Here is an 18,117-nt window from a genome sequence, read left to right on the forward strand (position 1 = left end):
GTAATCAGGTTAAACTCCATATAAGCTCAGGCAGAAACCTTGGAAGTCACTATGGCACCTTGCAAGTAGCAAAATCCGCTAAGACAGAAGAGGTTGGAAGACTATATCCAAGTCTGAGAAGTCACAACATCATCTGGAGCATGGGTCACCTCTGTGGGAGTTACACGTGTGTGGACAGGAAAAGATATCCAGGCAGACAGGGCGGTGCAGGATTTATGCTAATGTTGTGAACCATATCCTCTACACACCACTAGATTCCATAGGAACCACATTCTCCGCCGCTATATATTGCTCAGGTTACTAGGGTTACTCGGCTAGTCCCTCCTTTTCAACTCACACTGTCACTGAACAGAGAATATGGGCGAAACAATTGTCTCTAATGTTAAGAAACATGGGCCCTCATTCTGACCTTGGCGGGCGGCGGAGGCCGCCCGCCAAAGTCCCGCCGTCAGGTTACCGTTCCGCGGTCGAAAGACCGCGGCGGTAATTCTGACTTTCCCGCTGGGCTGGCGGGCGGTCGCCTTCAGACCGCCAGCCAGCCCAGTGGGAAAGAGGCTTCCACGATGAAGCCGGCTCGGAATCGAGCCGGCGGAGTGGAAGCTGTGCGACGGGTGCAGTTGCACCCGTCGCGTATTTCACTGTCTGCGCAGCAGACAGTGAAATACATGTAGGGGCCCTCTTACGGGGGCCCCTGCAATGCCCATGCCAGTGGCATGGGCACTGCAGGGGCCCCCAGGGGCCCCGCGACCCCCCCTACCGCCATCCGGATCTCGGCGGTCCGACCGCCGGGATCTGGATGGAGGTAGGGGGGGTCGGAATCCCCGCGGCGGTGCAGCAAGCTGCGCCGCCGCGGAGGATTCAATGGGGCCGCGGTACACTGGCGGGACCCCGCCAGTGGTGCCGGTCCGACCGCGGCTTTACCGCCGCGGTCGGAATCCCCATTGGAGCACCGCCGGCCTGTCGGCGGTGCTCCCGCGGTCCTCCGCCCTGGCGGTCAAAGACCGCCAGGGTCAGAATGACCACCATGGTGTTGCACCTAGTGCAGCACCACTTTCCTTGCACCCCTTAGCGCCCCACTACCGCCACCATGTGTGTGCCGTATTTAAAATACGGCGCACCATAACGCAGGGTAGGGGGCAATAGCATCAGAATTTCTGCCGCTATTGATGTACTGTTTAGGGTTAGCACCAAACTTTTGGTGCTAACCCTGAACAGTACAAAGGGGCCCATTGAAAACAATTGCATACCCCCTTTTACGCCTGCTCTGAGCAGGCACTAAAAATGCCAAAAGCAAATGATGCAAAGAAATCTTTTATCTTTCTTTGTGCCATTTTTTCAACCCCCACTAACGGGAGAACACCCCCCCCTTACATACATAATGCCTGGTGCAGGCATAATGTGGTGCAAGGGATTACAAATTGGCGCAATGCATGCAATCCGCCACTTTGTAAAGCTGGCGTGGCGATTTTGGCCTCGTTGGGCCATATTAGCATGTAAAAAAATGACACTAATGTGGCACAAGGAGGCGCTAGAGGCTCTTAAATCTGCCCCTAAATAAGCCCTATGTCACTATAATGGAAATTTCACTCTGCCCTAATAAAGACTAACTGCTCACACTAAAGCTTACGTAATGCATTCTGTAAACCCCATGTTGTCCTTATTCTACTTAACCTTTGAACCAGAAGTGCCCATTTGCAGGCAAGGAACACTTTTGGTATCTGGAAAAGTGATTTCTGAAAACTGCTGTACTTGCAGGAAATAAGGGCCAGATTTACTAAGTTTTTCCTTTGAGGTTATGTCACTTTTGGGGTGCAGCCCGACGCAAAATCATTTTTGTTATTTACTAAGCTATTCAAAGGCACTTTCCGTGGCTTTGTGTGGTCTAGCGAATACATAGGACTGCCTTGCATTACCCCGCATTGGGAAAGCATGGCATTGGTGGAGCACAGGCACTTCCATGCATCCACCCATGGATTTTGGTGCATTCCCGGATTTGCAAAGACTTTAAAACCTGCAAAAGTATCAAAGTGCTACACCTTCCCCACTGACTGTATAAAAAGAGAAATATAATTATTTCTCCTTGATATTTCCTTTTTCCAAGAGGACAACGCCATTAGGGTTTGTTTTTGTGCAGGAAGGTGTTCCTTTTCGGCACAAAAACAATCCTGCCTGTAATGCAGGCTCCCCCAGCCCACGGTGCAAGTGTGCCTGCATTGGGGTTAGGCAGCACACAGTGTGCCAAAAATGTGCCATATCTTAGATGATGTGGTGCATTTCTGCAGTCTCCCTTTCACGCATGACACAGCACAGAAAGGTGGTGTGCTGCGTTGCATGAAATGTAAGTAAATCTGTCCCCTGTCCATTTGTGACCTGCAAGTTACTGTGCAGGGAATCAATTTGCTGAATTACGTCACCGTTTCCAAGGGCCAGATCAGGATTAGTCATTTGTCAACAGTCTGAGACTATATGATGCTTCACATAGGCCGATGGTATGTAGGTAGCGTCAGTCACAATACAGGCAGAACTTAAGTGTGACTGACTTGAACCCAACATTATGGTCCTTAAAAAAACCATACTGTTTTGTTAGGAACTTTGAACATGTGACTGACTGTCTCTCTCTCTCCCAAGGTTCACAAGGCTTTTGTTTTTGATACATCTCTTTACGGTTGGACAGCCTCCCTCAAGCTAATTACATCTCTGTACTGTACACACACCTTCAACACGTTTTGACTGGCAGTGTTGTGAAAGTCCGCTTCAGGAGGCGTGTAATTTTGTGATTTGTCAGTGAGATAGTTTGTAGCTCTGAGAATCGAAGACAGAAGGATGCTTGTTGCAGAAGGCAGCCTCTGATTGGACGAACAAGGTAAGAGGTTAAGGAACACAGAGTTCTGAGATCAGAGCCAAAGACATTGCACAGCCTTGTCCAGTCTTTGACAACCACTGGTTGGCAGAGCACATTCAGAACTTGGGAAATCAAGCTATGATGTGTGCCAAGTAAAAACAGTGAAGGACTACAGTCACAGCAAGTGTCACCATCGTGACACACTGTGAGCACAGGAACATACCTGCTGCAAATATAATGTAGGGAAACTCTGCAGCAGCTAATGCGATATAGTTGAGCGAATCACTCCAAGGCCTCACTGAAAGAGTAGACAAGCTTTCGCAATGCAATGGGACTCGTGTTTGTTCGAGTTAGCATTGTAAATTCCTAACTGGACTATTCTTGCCACATAAATTGAAAATTAAAAGTAAATCAGTTGACATAAGCGAAACGATTTAAAGTGCCACGGCCGCCATGAGCGTGAGAGTTATTGGCTTCCTGCGTGAAGGTCTAGAAAGGATCACGGCTGAGATGAAAGACAAACCGAAACTGGAGGAGGGGCTAACACACGCTGTAACAGGAGGAAGCATGACGTAGTGTGATGGCCAACAAAAATGTTCACTTCGTGAAATCGCCAGGGAGGGAACTCCACACACAAAGAAGGGACATTTCACAAAATGCACCAATAAAAATGAAGCATTTAAAACAAGCACAGCAAAGAATGAATAGCAACAGTGGACGTGGTTAAAAGCCCACAGAGAGATTACAACAGGCCAGAGCACTTGCACGCTCAACTCTAAAAAGTCAGAAGGCTTGCATCTACCTTAAAGTTATCCCACCTGTGGCCTCAAGAGGGCGCCAAACTGCACATTTCCTCAAAAGAGAGCTTTTGCTAGTGGAAATGGAGCATGTATAGACCAAATCATGATGGGCTTCACTGTGCATAACCAAGAGCCTGTTTTTATGCACCTGCAGTGTGTAAAGTGAGTTCATTTCATGAATATTTCTCTGAGTTAGTGCTTTATTTCTAGATTCTACACAGCATAACCAGCGAGCACAGCTTGCCTATCACACTTTAGACAAGCAGGCCAGTGGCATAACAAAATCTGAGCGTGCCTCTGTGCAAAGTACATCAAGGCACCCCCTCCCCTGACCCAGTCAGGAGCACTCAGCGAGGAGTCTGCCACCCGTGCACAGTTTACTGTGATGAAGGGTGCCCCCCTGCACAGCGGGGACTGCGTAGGCTATTGTTATGCCAGTGAACAGGCACGTACGACAGGCGCTCGGCTCCGCACTGCGTTGCCCTGCGTGAGCGCAGCCCATCATGATACAGCCCACGCTTGGAGTGCGTGGCTACGGTAGCGCATCTTCTGTTTGGCTGCAGCGCACAGGGCCTCCTTGTGCTGCATAATTTTGTGCGCTTGCACGAGCTGGTGGTCCGCGCCTTTGGTAGTACAGTACTCTGTGTTCTAGTAAATCCGTAGGTGGGTGTTTTGCTGTTAGTATAGAGTTGTTTTCTGCTTTTTAAGCCTATGTTTTGGAGGTTTCCCTGTCAGGACAGGGCGACTTCAACAGCTGTAGTTGGAATGTTGAAATAACAAGGGGAGGGTTGAATACAAGGTTTCTGTGATTTTTGTAAAGTCCTTCGTTTGTTTATAGTTATAAATGTCTCCTCTGGTACATACAGTAACCGCTGATTATGGCCCTTTGTTGGCGTTAGATCTGTGGATTAGAGAGAAAGCAGCCACTCCTTGGTAGTGTCTTAAAATACCGAGGGGATTCGAGTCCTGCAAGGAGAACCAGAAGTGAGAAACATAACACTGCACTTCCTGTTAGGCACTACATGAAGGGAATTTAGTTTTTTTGTTTGGCAAAAGTTTTTTTTTTTTTTTTTATATCTGGTTGACGAATGCCCTTAAATTGAATAATGAATAACTATTATAACTATTATTGTGCAGCGGGTGCTGGTGTGATGCAGGGTCTGCCCTGCCTGCACCCACTGTGTAAACAGGAGTAATTAAACCACCAGCTGTAGTGGTAGCACAGCAAAGTTAATTACTTATTTAGTTAGTGGTGGGTAGATGGTAGTTCAAACTACCCCCTGGTATTTTATACTAGTATTCTGCATTTAAAACAGGGCCATGTGAAGTTAAGAAAAAACACCCTGTTCAGTATATGCAGTATGTTGGCACTGCAAACACAGTGCTCTGCAAATGCACTGGAGTTACACGTGCACTGGAGTTACACATGCACTGGCGTGCACATGCACTGGAGTTACACGTGCACTGGAGTTACACATGCACTGGTGTTACCCATGCACTGGAGTTACACATGCACTGGCGTTACACATGCACTGGCGTACACATGCACTGGAGTTACACGTGCACTGGAGTTACACATGCACTGGCGTAGACATGCACTGGAGTTACACATGGACTGGAGTTACACATGCACTGGAGTTACACATGCACTGGTGTTACCCATGCTCTGGAGTTACACATGCTCTGAGTTACACATGCACTGGAGTTACACATGCTCTGGAGTTACACATGCAGTGGAGTACACATGTACTGGAGTTACACATGAACTTGAGTTACACATGCACTGGAGTTAAACATGTACTGGAGTTACACATGCACTGGAGTACACATGCTCTGGAGTTACACAGGCACTGCAAGAGCACAGTTCACGTTGTCATTGCAGTGATACTGATCACAAGGATGTTGTGTTCACTTCCTTGGGACTCCACTGCCCCTAAATGGGTCACTATGTACACTGATAGCACTTGGTCCACAAAAAAGATGTAGTACACATAATGTGCGGTGAGCACCGCTCTACTCACACTTCACACAATAAGTAAGGCACCATGTACGTTCAATGCAAACCAGTCCTTAATTTGTAAATAAAAACTTGCCGGTACCCAAAGCCCTCCTCTGAAACAAATGGCTGCTGCAATTAAATGTGCGAACACGGAATACTGAGGCCGCGTAATCCTGAAGCCATCTTGGGCCTCTTGAATCCATTTACAGGCACTCCCTGCCCCTTCAGCTCACTCCTGCAGCTTTCTGCTTTCCCCCTTTTGTGACACTTTTTCGTTTTTCTCTTCCTCCATCTGTCCTATATGTGTCTTTTGGTCACAGCAAATGCTTGAGGCAGAAAAAAAAGTGCTGGTGCTCCGCACCGGAAACAACAAGCACAACTTAAACACTATTCAATGAATCCCCCACTGTGCCAGTGCAGTTTCACGATACACAAACTGTGTGTCACACAGACTTTAACTACACTGACGGTACTCCCATCCAGAGCTACCCTTACTTTCCTCAGCGATAGAAAGAAACCGGAAGAGGAAAGGCATGACAGGGGAGATGCCCTGCTTCCCTCTAGGTGTTACCGCTGGCAGCACAGTGCCATTCCCCCACCGGGGTCACCTCTGAAGAGTAATCAGCGGTGATGGGACAGTGACGTACGTCTGCATGACAGCCATAACTTCTGCTCGTGGAATGCCCTGTTCCACCAGGCTGCCAGCTGTGGTAATGTGGTGGAATTATGGTGCCAGGTTGGCCTTTATACCTGGGAATCACAGCTGTGTTACCGCACATACACGGTAGTGCAGAGGGATCTCCTAAACATTGGACGCATGAGCGATACGCCCATAGGCATCTTCGAGATCAGTCAAGACACCTCATGTCTCCTAAATACAGGGGTGACAGGGTTCCATGTCCTAGGAGACCTCTTTACAGAAGGCCAAAAATGGAACCCCTCAGCGCCCAAGGCTCAGGATCTGACTGAGCATCTGAGGGAGCGAGAGAAATGACCATAGGCGGTGAGCTGAAGTAACTCAATGAGCCCTGTATACCGCTATACCCTGTCTGGCCTCTAGCACTGAAATCGGGAGGTGCATAGTGACAGCTCATTCCTACGTAGGAGGCGTCTACCACCCTGAAGAAGTAAGGGAGAAAGTGTTTCACCCATGGACTTGGGGGACCTGGCTTCACCCTGGTCTATTTATCTCCTTATAGGGACAACTGCGGTGGCCTTTAGCCAAGCTTAAATCAAGGCAAAACTGTCCAATCTCCACGGTCGTCTGCTGCATGCCAGATGCAAGCAGCTCACCCAGTCCCTTTTCTCTTTCTATGCCTCCTAGGGCCTGTGAGTGGTCCTCTTGCGCTATAAATACTTGCCACAAGGCGGCCATGACAGAAAACAGAACTGGAGCGGCAGCTCACACACGACAAGGGGCAACTAGTGATGTGTTTCATGTCTTTCCATAGGGACAAGGTCGAGTTTGTATTAAACTACAGATGCTCCCGTCAATAACCACACTATGACGCACTTCCGGCAGGACTAAGGCTCACTGACAATGATCTGGAAGAGCACTGAAAGCCTGCCCCTTTCCATCAGTGTCATCACGTGACAGATGGGTACTGGAAGGGGGCACACTGACTTTAGGGGAGAACGCTGTGTTGAGCAGTACCTTGCCATCCAAGATAACTCTTGTGATTAATGTTCCTGCTACAGCAGGGGTCTCCAAACTTTTCTGTTATAAGAGCTACTTATGCTCAATGAAAATCACTACGAGCTACTAATATTGGTGTTTTGACAGTGATGACCCCATCCAAGATTTTCTGCAGTGAACACATCAATGCATGCGGCAGGGTTATCAACACTAAAGCAAATAAAGAATTATCAATTTGAAATGCCTCTACATGGGTAATACATAACAGCCATACCTGTAATCCGAGTAGCACCCCAAAGTAATAATATGAGTAATATGTCTCTCCAACACCACATGATTTATCACTCAAATAATATCTTTAAAATATTTTGAACATTCAACCATTTTTCTCCAAACATCAGCGTATGAGTTCTGAAAATACACACATTTCTGTCTCAAATATTAGCTTTTTAATTTTGCTAAACATATATTAATTCAACCTAGCAAATGCTTATATATTAGTAGGCGGGGCTGACCACAGGAGAGCTACTTAAAAGTAGCTGGAGAGCTACTGGTAGCTCACGAGCTACTCGTTGGGGACACCTGTACCAGAGAGAGATCGGACTTTTTTCACGCGGCAGTTTTGACTCGCCATAAAGTAGCGCAGACGGGTAATATGCTGCTGCAAGGAACACATCTATGTTTTATGTAGATAGCAGAGTGGATTAGTAAAGTCAGCCATTACCAGCGCTTTAAAACAAATGAAATGTATGTGAGCGAGAGGGCATGTAGATGTGAGGGGCACCTTTGCCGGGTGTTAGTAAGGGAATCCGAGGAGAAGGTCATGTGGGGGGGGGGTGTTCCAAAAAAGATTGCCGCATGGGGCGCCCCAGTGCTAAAGCCGGCCTTGTCACCTTCTATCCTCAGACTGCTCTACAACACATCATGCTTATATACCTCCACCAGTTCCCTACTTCATGTTCCAAACACATCTTTGAAACGTGTGCACATGGCTTTGGGGGGGTCAGACTACACCTTACACCCTTCCAGCCACACACTCAGAAAGGGAGCTGGGAATCTGACCTAACAGCAGCATTTCTCTGCCTTGTCAGAGTAGTAAGTACTATATGAATCAGTGCCCGATTATCAAATAGGCAAAGTAGGCATTGGCCTGTGGGCCCCACTCCTTTTAGGGGCTCCGCAACAACATATCAAAATAATATTGATTTGATCTTGAAAGAAAATAACAACCAAACTTTCTTAAATTGTTTCCAAAAGATAGAAAAAAAATGAACCAACTCAAAGAAATGAAAAGTTTACATTAAAGACTCTATAGAGAAAATACTGTATTAATGTAACGTACCCCATTAGCATCTTAAAGTACATACACCATAGCATTCAGATTCACATAACAGTTTGTCTTTTGAAAGCCCATCTTCTGTCAGCCGTTAGTTTGTAAAAACAATTGGTGCAAAGTACGTACATGGAATGTTTAGTTTTGTGTAATAAAACTGGTTTATTAAAATTGTTGGTTGGTAAAATTAACAAGCATTTGCAATGAAATAGGTCTCACATATTTTGAACAAGTTAATTGTCATCTTTTGACAACAGTGCCATGAGCAAAAACAAAAATAAAAACATGAGTGGAAATTGAGAAAAGATGAATTATCAAAATAAAATAAAGTTAGCTTTAAAAAACAAAACTTTTCAATTTTGTTAGTCCTGCTGGGCAAGTTGTTGCCAGTCACAAGCCTTCTGTTTGCGTGGCACTAGAAGATACAACAAAATATTCGGGGTCATGTAGGTTGCAAAGGACGGGCACTAATAATGTTGAAATCATTTAGTGGTTAATCCCTGCTCCACACAGAGAAACAGAAATGATGCCAGACATACCTTGACAAATTACGAGGCTGTAAAGAAGAGTGTCATGCAAACCAACAAATGGTGAGCGTCAGGCGGGCTCCAAGCCCTTTACTGAACACAACAGTGTCTCGCATACCAGTGTCATGCGCTAGCACATGCACTCGGAGGTTTGACCCTAAAAACGTATTAGGAGATAATTTGTGAGAGGGCCCTAAAATTTCGCCTCGCAAGGAGTCTCCACAAGGTTTAATCCGCCATTGATATCAGTGCTACAATACAATACCAAATGCACCACGTAGCACCACTTCACAAAAGCACTTAGATGTGTAACTCTTTTAGGATTGGAGTATACAGGGTGTACGAGCTTTAAACGTCTGTTAAAATCTACGCAACTTCACAAAAGTTTGACACTTCACCAATGTGGGGAAAAAGTAATGACTTCTGCAACAATCCATGGTGTAGGTACTAAAGTATGTGAGTATTTGCTACTGTGCATAACATCTGATTTGCTATGTCTTGTTTTCTATTAAAATGTTGTGAAGGGATGTATACCTTTCCGTGTATGTCCTAAGGCTAACAGAAAGGCAATTCACCATGCATCTGCTGTTGTGAACAGAAAAACTGCAATATTTAAGATTAAAGAAAATGTGTCCATAAGTGTTTTAATTTTTGCTGGGCTTGAAAAGAGAGAAAAGTATCTCAAAATGAGACGAATAATTACCCTTCGCCTCAGTGTGGGTAAAATTTCACAGATTTTACAAAGGACACAAATCGGGAAAATACCATAACTTTACTGCCAAAGAAAATCTTGTCACACTCCTATTAAAAATGAGAAACATATGTGTAGCTACGGTGGAGGTACTCTCAAGTTCCCCTGTAGTGATGCTCTGGAGTTCCTGCAGCTTCATTGCCAAGCACTTTTATTGAGATCACCCTCTGTTGTATGGCTGCACTGATGCACTGATGTTAGTATACAGCTAGGACACACCCTGACAACAGCACAAGAGTTACTGCTTCTTTAATGCATGCCAAACCTTTCCTTCTACAACTCTCTCCAGCCTCACTCCACGTTTTCCCTTTTATTCTCCTCCGCTAGTCCATCTGACACGGTTGACTCCTTTCCCTAAAACTCTTCTTCATTCTCATCTCTTCCTCCTGCCCCTTCACCCAAGCAGTCATCTTTGGTCCATAATGGTTTTGTTCCTTGGACTTCACAAGAGGTGTTACGTCATTGAGTCAGGATGGTGGCACATGGAAACCCACCTGTGACATAAATCCGGTAATAAGGTCCAAATCATTTGTTCCAACTAGACCAGCAAAGTTAGTCTCCAGCTTGACTCTCCTTTGACTATTCAGATGTTGTGCCATATTAATCCTGAGGACGCACCTGCCCCCAAGTTTCTCGGTACCTCTTTTCTACAGTACTTTTTCTTAGACCTTCAATTTACCTCAGTATATCGTAAACCACATAGCCCTGTTCCACCTTCCTCAAAAATGACCTCATCAATACCAAAATGGTTCAGATTGTAAAATTTTCTAATCTTCATTCAGATATGCTCTTTTTAGGTAATTTTTTTCCATCACGAATGCCCAACATTAATTCCTAATGATCTATTCTGCAAAGCAACTGTGTGCACTGTCTCTATGGACGACATCTTAAACTCTTCGCTGAGGATATACTCGCCTTTTTTTTTAAAACTAGCATCTCTATGGGGATGATACTCAGGCCTGTCTCAAAATGTATTTTCCAAATCATGTCAAACATCTTGCTGAAACTTTGCCAACGATTCAAAACTGAATGACCACTCACCACTCAAAGTGCAATGCTTATTGTGTAAAGATAGACCCCCCCAGGCATAAAGACTGGCTGTATAAAATCTAAAAATTGATGGTAATGGAGAAAATCACACACTTTTTGGATCCGTGGGAATTATATTTCAGAGACATATGGATCGCGCTTTTGAGATGCTTGTCCATGGAAATCAGAGAACTTTTCTAACTCAGATACCAGTGGGTTTAGAAGCGTGTGTGTCAGAACCCACTCTGATATAACCTACAATAATTTACGGACTCTGTCTGCAAGAGCTAGTGTAATAATACCTAACAACCGACTGCACCAAAATGTACTACTCTGTTGGTACTAATGGACTCCCATCCTTTGCGCACTGGAGGAGGAGGAGAATGTTGGGGTTGTCAATACATTGACATATAATTCATATACTCGTTCTCTGCTGGCCACCGGAAGTAATCAGGCTCATGTGTAAATGAAGAAAACCGAATAGACATATTTAATCCATAAAACCAAAGCTTTAAAATTTGAGTTTCTTTTGATCTCATTATCTCGGTCACCTCTCACAGGTCAGTGTTGGATTGATGAATCTCAGGTCCTTGACTGCAAACCTGTCATCATAGACAGCTCGAAATCCGTGAGAGTGAGTAATGATAACACAAAATAATGCAACGGCCAAGAGTGCACACCTCAAATTGTGACTTGTCACGGGCATCTGATATTTTATCCCAGAATAAGGCTTTAAGTTTCCTGTCCAATCTGTTGTGTTGTCAAGGATTGACAATGACAATGCTCTTCTGAAGGAGCTTTCCAAAGTGCTCTTAACTCCACTGAAAGGGGTGTTACAAGCTGTAGAATGCTTCATCTCTAGAACTATGGGCCCGATTTAAGAAAAGTGTCGCTGCACCCGGTGCAGCACCACTTTTCATGTGCCCATTAGCGCCCCGCTAATGCCACCATGTGCGCTCCAAATCTAAGATACGGCGCACCATGGCAGTACTTAGGGAACTAGCGTCAGAATTTTTTACGCTGGTTCGGAGCTTTGCAGGATTATCGTACAAAATGTTGACGCTAATCCTACAAAGCACCGAGAGGCCTACTGTAAACAGTTGTGTGCCTCCTTTTAACGCCAGCCGAAACAAATGGTGCAAAAAAAACTCTTAGATTTCTTTCGGCCATTTTTTTGTCCCCCACCCCCCACGGGGAAATGCCCCACTTCAATACATTATGCCTGGCACAGGTATGCATTGCGCCATTTTGTAAATTTGGCGCTGCAATTTTGGCCTAATTGGGCCACATTAGCGTAAACAATTAAGCTAATGTGGCGCAAGGAGGCGCTAGGGGCTCTTAAATCTGCCCGTAATGGTTTCCCATTAAAGCCAGATCATTACAAAGGATGGCTTGCATCACCGACAAGGCTCTGCACATCTCTACCCGTCGGTGCCACGCTTCAAGCTTAAATTGTCAGGTGGGCTGCAATTGTCACATAGTACACATACTAAACTTCTACAACTTCTGGCTTTCCAAAAGGAATTCACAATGTAACAATTACTTTCAGACAGTGCAACTAAAACTTGGAATAATCATTTCCGGGTTTACACACCATCCCATCTCTGGCTGTTGAGCTGAAATCGTTTCTCTTCCAAAGACAGTTTCATTCCAAGTCCAGTCAACTCCCTACTTTCACTTAATTATCTCCTTAATTCACCCCCAACGCCTTGCAACCTTAGGGTATTTGCCATGGTAATATGTGTTTATTGTGCAGCTATAGCTATTGCCACGACAACGAACTACTTGTGAGAGCATGCACCGAGCTCCTCGTGATTTCATGGCAAACACTCAAATGGCATTACATGTATTCCTTGAAGTTAAATGCATTACTTGGAAATTAGTAGAAAACGCAAAGCCTTGTAGTAAGTTTCTCGGAGTTTGTCTGCATGTCTGTTCAACTTTGTTTGAGCTATATCGCATGATCATTCAGAGATGCTGAGTATCTGATACAATAACCTCAGTGGCCTTACTAGGACTCCAACCTGGGACCCTGCAGGCTGCACACATATTACTACTACAGATGCACTCACTCACCCAGCTCTCCCACTAACTGAACAGACTCATAGTATACCAAGGCAGGCAGCCGAGGAAGGGCTCAGTGGGATGGTTAAAGAGCCCACCTGATAGGAAGTTCCCCACTCGACTTCCCATGCTTCTGCCATATGTGCTGCCCTGGAAAACAAATATTTCAACTCCAGAGTAGACTGGGTGGAATATTTCCTATTCTAGGTCTTGGCTTATTAATACATCGATATGCATCACCTATTGTTGCTAATTGTTTAATTATACATAGACTTGTATTTGGATCTGCGCCGTAAAGTATTTTTCTCTTGTGTTATTGACTGCTTGCTGTGGAGAGCTCCCATTTGATTGTGTGAGGGACTATTTTACATCTCAAAAGTACACTGACAACACACACTTTAAATTATCCCTCAATTTAATGTATACGAAGAAAACAGAGCAAGCTTTTTATGCTTTAGAAAGGACTGAAAAACAAAGCCAGACCTACTGGCTTTGACAATGTTTTTTTTTTTTTTTTAAAGTTAGTGAACCTATGTAACTGTAGTCGAAATTCAACAACGGTCACGTCTATAAATAAAGATCACTATTTGCAAAAAAGGCCAGCCTGCTGAAAGACTCACTTATTCACTTGTTGTTACTGATTTGCTGTAAAACAGATATATTCCTAAACATAAAAAAACAGTTGACAAAGCCAATAGGCCTTCTGTTGGCTGTCAGTCTTTTATCTTTGTCAATTTATTCTTTTGCATAGTTTTTGAAAAACTTTGCTGTTCGGCGAGCTATAGAGCCCTTTTGAATATAAAACAAAAGACAAAAAAATAGTATTTTTGGTCTCCAGAGGCACACATTGCTATGGTTGTTCCTGGCACATAAGGTAACTACTGTATGTATGAATGTGCTCTTTTTGGAAGAGTGGAATGCTGTCACTCAAAGTGAAGTTAACCAATGGCTGAAGTAGGTTGACCCACTGTCCCGTTCTGTATGCTGTAGTGGGTGGAAGAAAATTGTCAATGACACAAGAACAGAACAGCTCTGCGGGTGAAATACATAATCTAACCAAAAATTCCAGTAAAATCAAAAAGGTCTTGGCTAACCCCAAAACTAGAAAGAGTTATCTCTTCTTATTTAACAACCATCAATCTAGTGAGAACTCTCATTTCTCGGGGAGATTGGGCATTTTATTTCAGAGGTGAGCATGTCCTAGAGTCAATGGAGAGCCAGTGGTAAGCCTAGTTTTATTGTACTATTAAGACCAGAACTCAATATGGCAATACCATATTAAAGAATGGGAAAACTAAGTGCAAACTCCACAATTTTAAATACCGAAAGTTGCCCCAAAAAATAAGGCTTCTACAAGTAAACTGCCATTTAAAGCGTCATTCAACTTTAATACCCTGCAAACTGGGTGTGGTGACAATTATCGATCCTTGGCATTACCACCAATTTACCATGCGAGTCAATCAGGAAGGAAGTTTCTGAGTGCTGCTTTTCCCACACCTCGATGTTCAATGCAGACTCTGTTTAATTAGTCTTTTTAGGTCGGACACGCAAGCGCTCTGGCCTGTTGTAATCTATCTGTGGGGTTTTAACCACGTCCACCTCACGCCCATCACTTTCACTCGTTTGTGGGCTTGCCTTTTAAAAAATCCTTTGTTATCATTGGTAGATGCTTTACATTTGTCCCTCTTTGGGCGGGTTTTGTTACCACCTTTGGTACCACCTGGTACATGGATAATTGCACTTTTGCTGATACATTTGACTGCGAGCGAACTTCTCTTTCCTTTTGTGGCTCTTCTTCACAGTCATGGCGGCCGTGGCGCTTTGAAGCAGCTCGCTTATGTCAACTGTTTTACTTTTCATTTTCAATTTATGTGGCAAGAAAAATCCAGATAGGAATTTACAACGCTAATAGCTCTGACTCGAGCAAACGCGAGACCCATTGCATTGCAAATGCTTGGTTATTCTTAATTGTGGCGTCATTTGCATTTTGTTGTCTTTACAATGCCAAGGTGTTGCAATGTAGCTGAGAGTCAACATATCGAATTCAAATGAGATAAAAAAATAGTAATGTTTTGGCAGTAAAGGTAATGTTTGTTGAGTATGGACTTTTGGGAAAGGTTACAGGGGTTGCCGTCAACCCACTGCTAGTGCCCTTTGTTAGGTGCCCGTAGCACAACGTGCGGGTGCTTTTGGCCTCACCCTCACTGCTCGCCATTTACTGCCCTAAAAGCGCCCACACGACTGCCGTGCACAGCCTGCTGCATTTGTGGGCAGCCATTTTATACAAGTGAAGCAGAGATCTAACCTAAGGTAAATATATCACTGAACTTCAATGCAACATGCACTGTGTAGTGTCCAGCCAAATGTCCGCTGTGCCATAAACTCACACAACACAAAGTTGCCTGAGGGCATGTTAAAATAGGCAAACGGTGAAGGAATGAATGGATGCAATGATCATTCATGCTTAGCTGTGGTAGAAGAATGTTCACAGCCACGTGCAATTCAATTTTGAAGTTTAGCTACTCCCTTTCTCTTGTCAAATTGAACATTCTTGTAATGTGCTGCATTGTGGTGCCCTCTTGTGGCCGTTCGCGTGCAGCCGCTTAAAACGACCCTAATGTAGCATTGGCCCTCAATGTCCTGTAAAATTGGACCAAGGAGCTCCATGGCGCGCCAGGGAGACCCACTGGCCGTGGGAGATGTGGGGACTGAAGGATTGTGGGATTGGAGGAAGAGATTGTGCAGCACGGCTGCAGCGCACATAGAATGTCTGTGTAGACTCGTATCTCCATTGTCATAATGTGTCTCATACGTGGACAGCGGGACACTGGGAGCGGCTGGCAGGGCCCAGAGTGAGGTCACGGCTCTGTGCTGGCCTCTGTTCCTCAAGCAGGAGGCTGGATCACCAGAAACAAACAGATATAGTCACTCTGGAATGCGGGATGACTCGCCGGCTATGTCCCAGTATAGCATCTCCCCGCCGCGTGCCCCTCTGATGGGGATAAACATAGAACGTATGGGGGGGGGGTGGCGGGGGTGCCAGCGGTGGGGCCAGGCAGAGCGGTAGGCCCTTTGAAAGGAGGATTGTGATAGGACAGACCGGGGCCCCTGAAGGAGACCCGAGCATGACAAGAGTTGCAAAGAATGGCTTTGAAGCGATGTGCAGAGTTGCAAACATTTCCAATGAGACATTGTGGGTTACATAAAAATAAAAATAAATTGTACATTTTGCACTTTGCAGATGCTGCCAAGCTGTAATTGTGAGGGATAAACCTCAAGCAAAACTAGCTTTGGGCCAAAAATCTTGTGAGCGAAATCCACTTTTAGAGGGATAACCCTCTATGAAAAGGTTATATTTGAAAATTCTTCAAAAATATTCTTCTTCACTAAATTTTTACCCACAAGCAGGGTGCTGAGAAGCATACGAACTTGCAACCTTACACAAAGTGCAACTTCTTAAGTGAAACATATTTTTGTAGATACAATTTAAAATGTATTTACATCTTATTAATGCAGATTTTTTTGTTAGGATGAGTCAGCTATCTCCTTGAAATGGACACAATGTTTCCACAACTCAAAGAAAAGTATTCCAATATCCTCCAAATAATTTTAACAAGTTCCCTGGTGTACTAGATGTAAAGGGGTGGATAAAACTCTCTATAATATGCAGTCTGTAGAGAACATACCTTCTGTGAAACTGGCACCTCTGTTTGCTGCATTTCAGAGAGGGGTTTCATGCCAGGAAGCAGTCTGAAAACACCCAACTTTTACCCTTGACCTCACAAAGCGAGGCAGAGACAATATACTAATCTGAAAGGCACTGTGTCACTTTAAAGTTTCACTGAGCTATTTCGGCCTGATATACGTAGAACTTAACAAAGACAGAGGCCGTGGCAAAGCCAATAAGTCTGGCTTTGATTTCCTTGAACATTTTAGGTTCAATGTCTATCTGTTTAATTCAAGGCCAGTCCAGAAAAAAATTGACGTGGAATTTGTTAGCTACATAGAGAAGTGTTAATAGGATATGTAACAACAAAAGATCAATACGTAAAATAAAATATGCCTCCTATGACGTAGCGTTGATCATTTTATAGAGTTTGGAAACAGCAGCAATATGCTATGATGCACTAAAATGTAAGTTACAACACCACTAGTTTTAAAATGATCCAAATTCAACCATTTCTTGCTATGGAAGGAGACCGACCTTATGCTCTGTTACAGAACATATGTGATCCCTCTGCACAGAACACTTACCAGGCAAAAAGTTAAACCATTAGTAAAAACATATTGTTGTTAAAAACATCAATTTAAACGTACTCAAATTTAAAAAAAACAAAGACAAACATTAAACTTCTTGGCAATGTAACACGTTGACACTTACAAAGAAGAATGCTGCATACAACTGCTACCAGAAACCACATCTTGAACAGAAACTTTCTTCACAACTTTGCCACAGCAGAGGAGGAGCTACTCCTCAAGCTTGTGCATGCTCTGGCCAGCCAATCAAATACTAGATTCCTGCACACAGGCAAAATTCAATGAGACAACATAAGTGACAGTGTAATAACCAAATGACTGTGCTGTGGGCTGATCCCACAATACACCAATCCTTCCAACCAAGTCAAAAGCTAAAGAGGGCTGGACTTTCCCCACACTGTACGTATGCTTTCCTGGGGCGGACAATGGGCGTGGTGCAGGGGGCCTCCAACCCTTCAGAGGTCCAATCACCCTTCGGGGGCATTTAGCACAAGACCAATAAAGAGTGCGACAAATGGGAAACTACGGGGCCCCTCCTCACATCCTGTTGAGTTTCGCCTCTGGAGATGACCCAACATTTCACTGACACTCCAACAAACCAATGGGAAAAGAGAGCTGGACCTTCCCCACACTGTAGCCATCTTTTTCTGTGGTTGACCTAACATGTCTTTGACACTCCAACAAACCAATGGCTAACGAGAGCTGGTACTTCCCCACACTGTAGTCATCTTTTCCTGGGGTTGACCCAACATTTCATTGAAACTTTCAGTATGTATTATTACTATTAACATGATGCATTACTTCTTGAGATTACATCTATACGTAAGAGAGATAAGTTCTGTTTACGTAACGTAGCCAACAACCGTGCTCTACTAATGT

At 44.4% G+C, this 18,117-nt stretch overlaps 1 protein-coding gene across 11 annotated transcripts in view; it reads right to left on the reverse strand.

Annotated features, from left to right (window-relative positions):
• Nucleotides 1–18,117, reverse strand: part of TNS1 (tensin 1) — a 1,530,885-nt gene that overhangs the window by 123,685 nt on the left and 1,389,083 nt on the right. The window lies entirely within an intron of this gene.

The sequence above is a fragment of the Pleurodeles waltl genome, chromosome 3_2 (assembly GCF_031143425.1).
Source record: "Pleurodeles waltl isolate 20211129_DDA chromosome 3_2, aPleWal1.hap1.20221129, whole genome shotgun sequence".
Lineage (NCBI taxonomy): Eukaryota > Metazoa > Chordata > Amphibia > Caudata > Salamandridae > Pleurodeles > Pleurodeles waltl.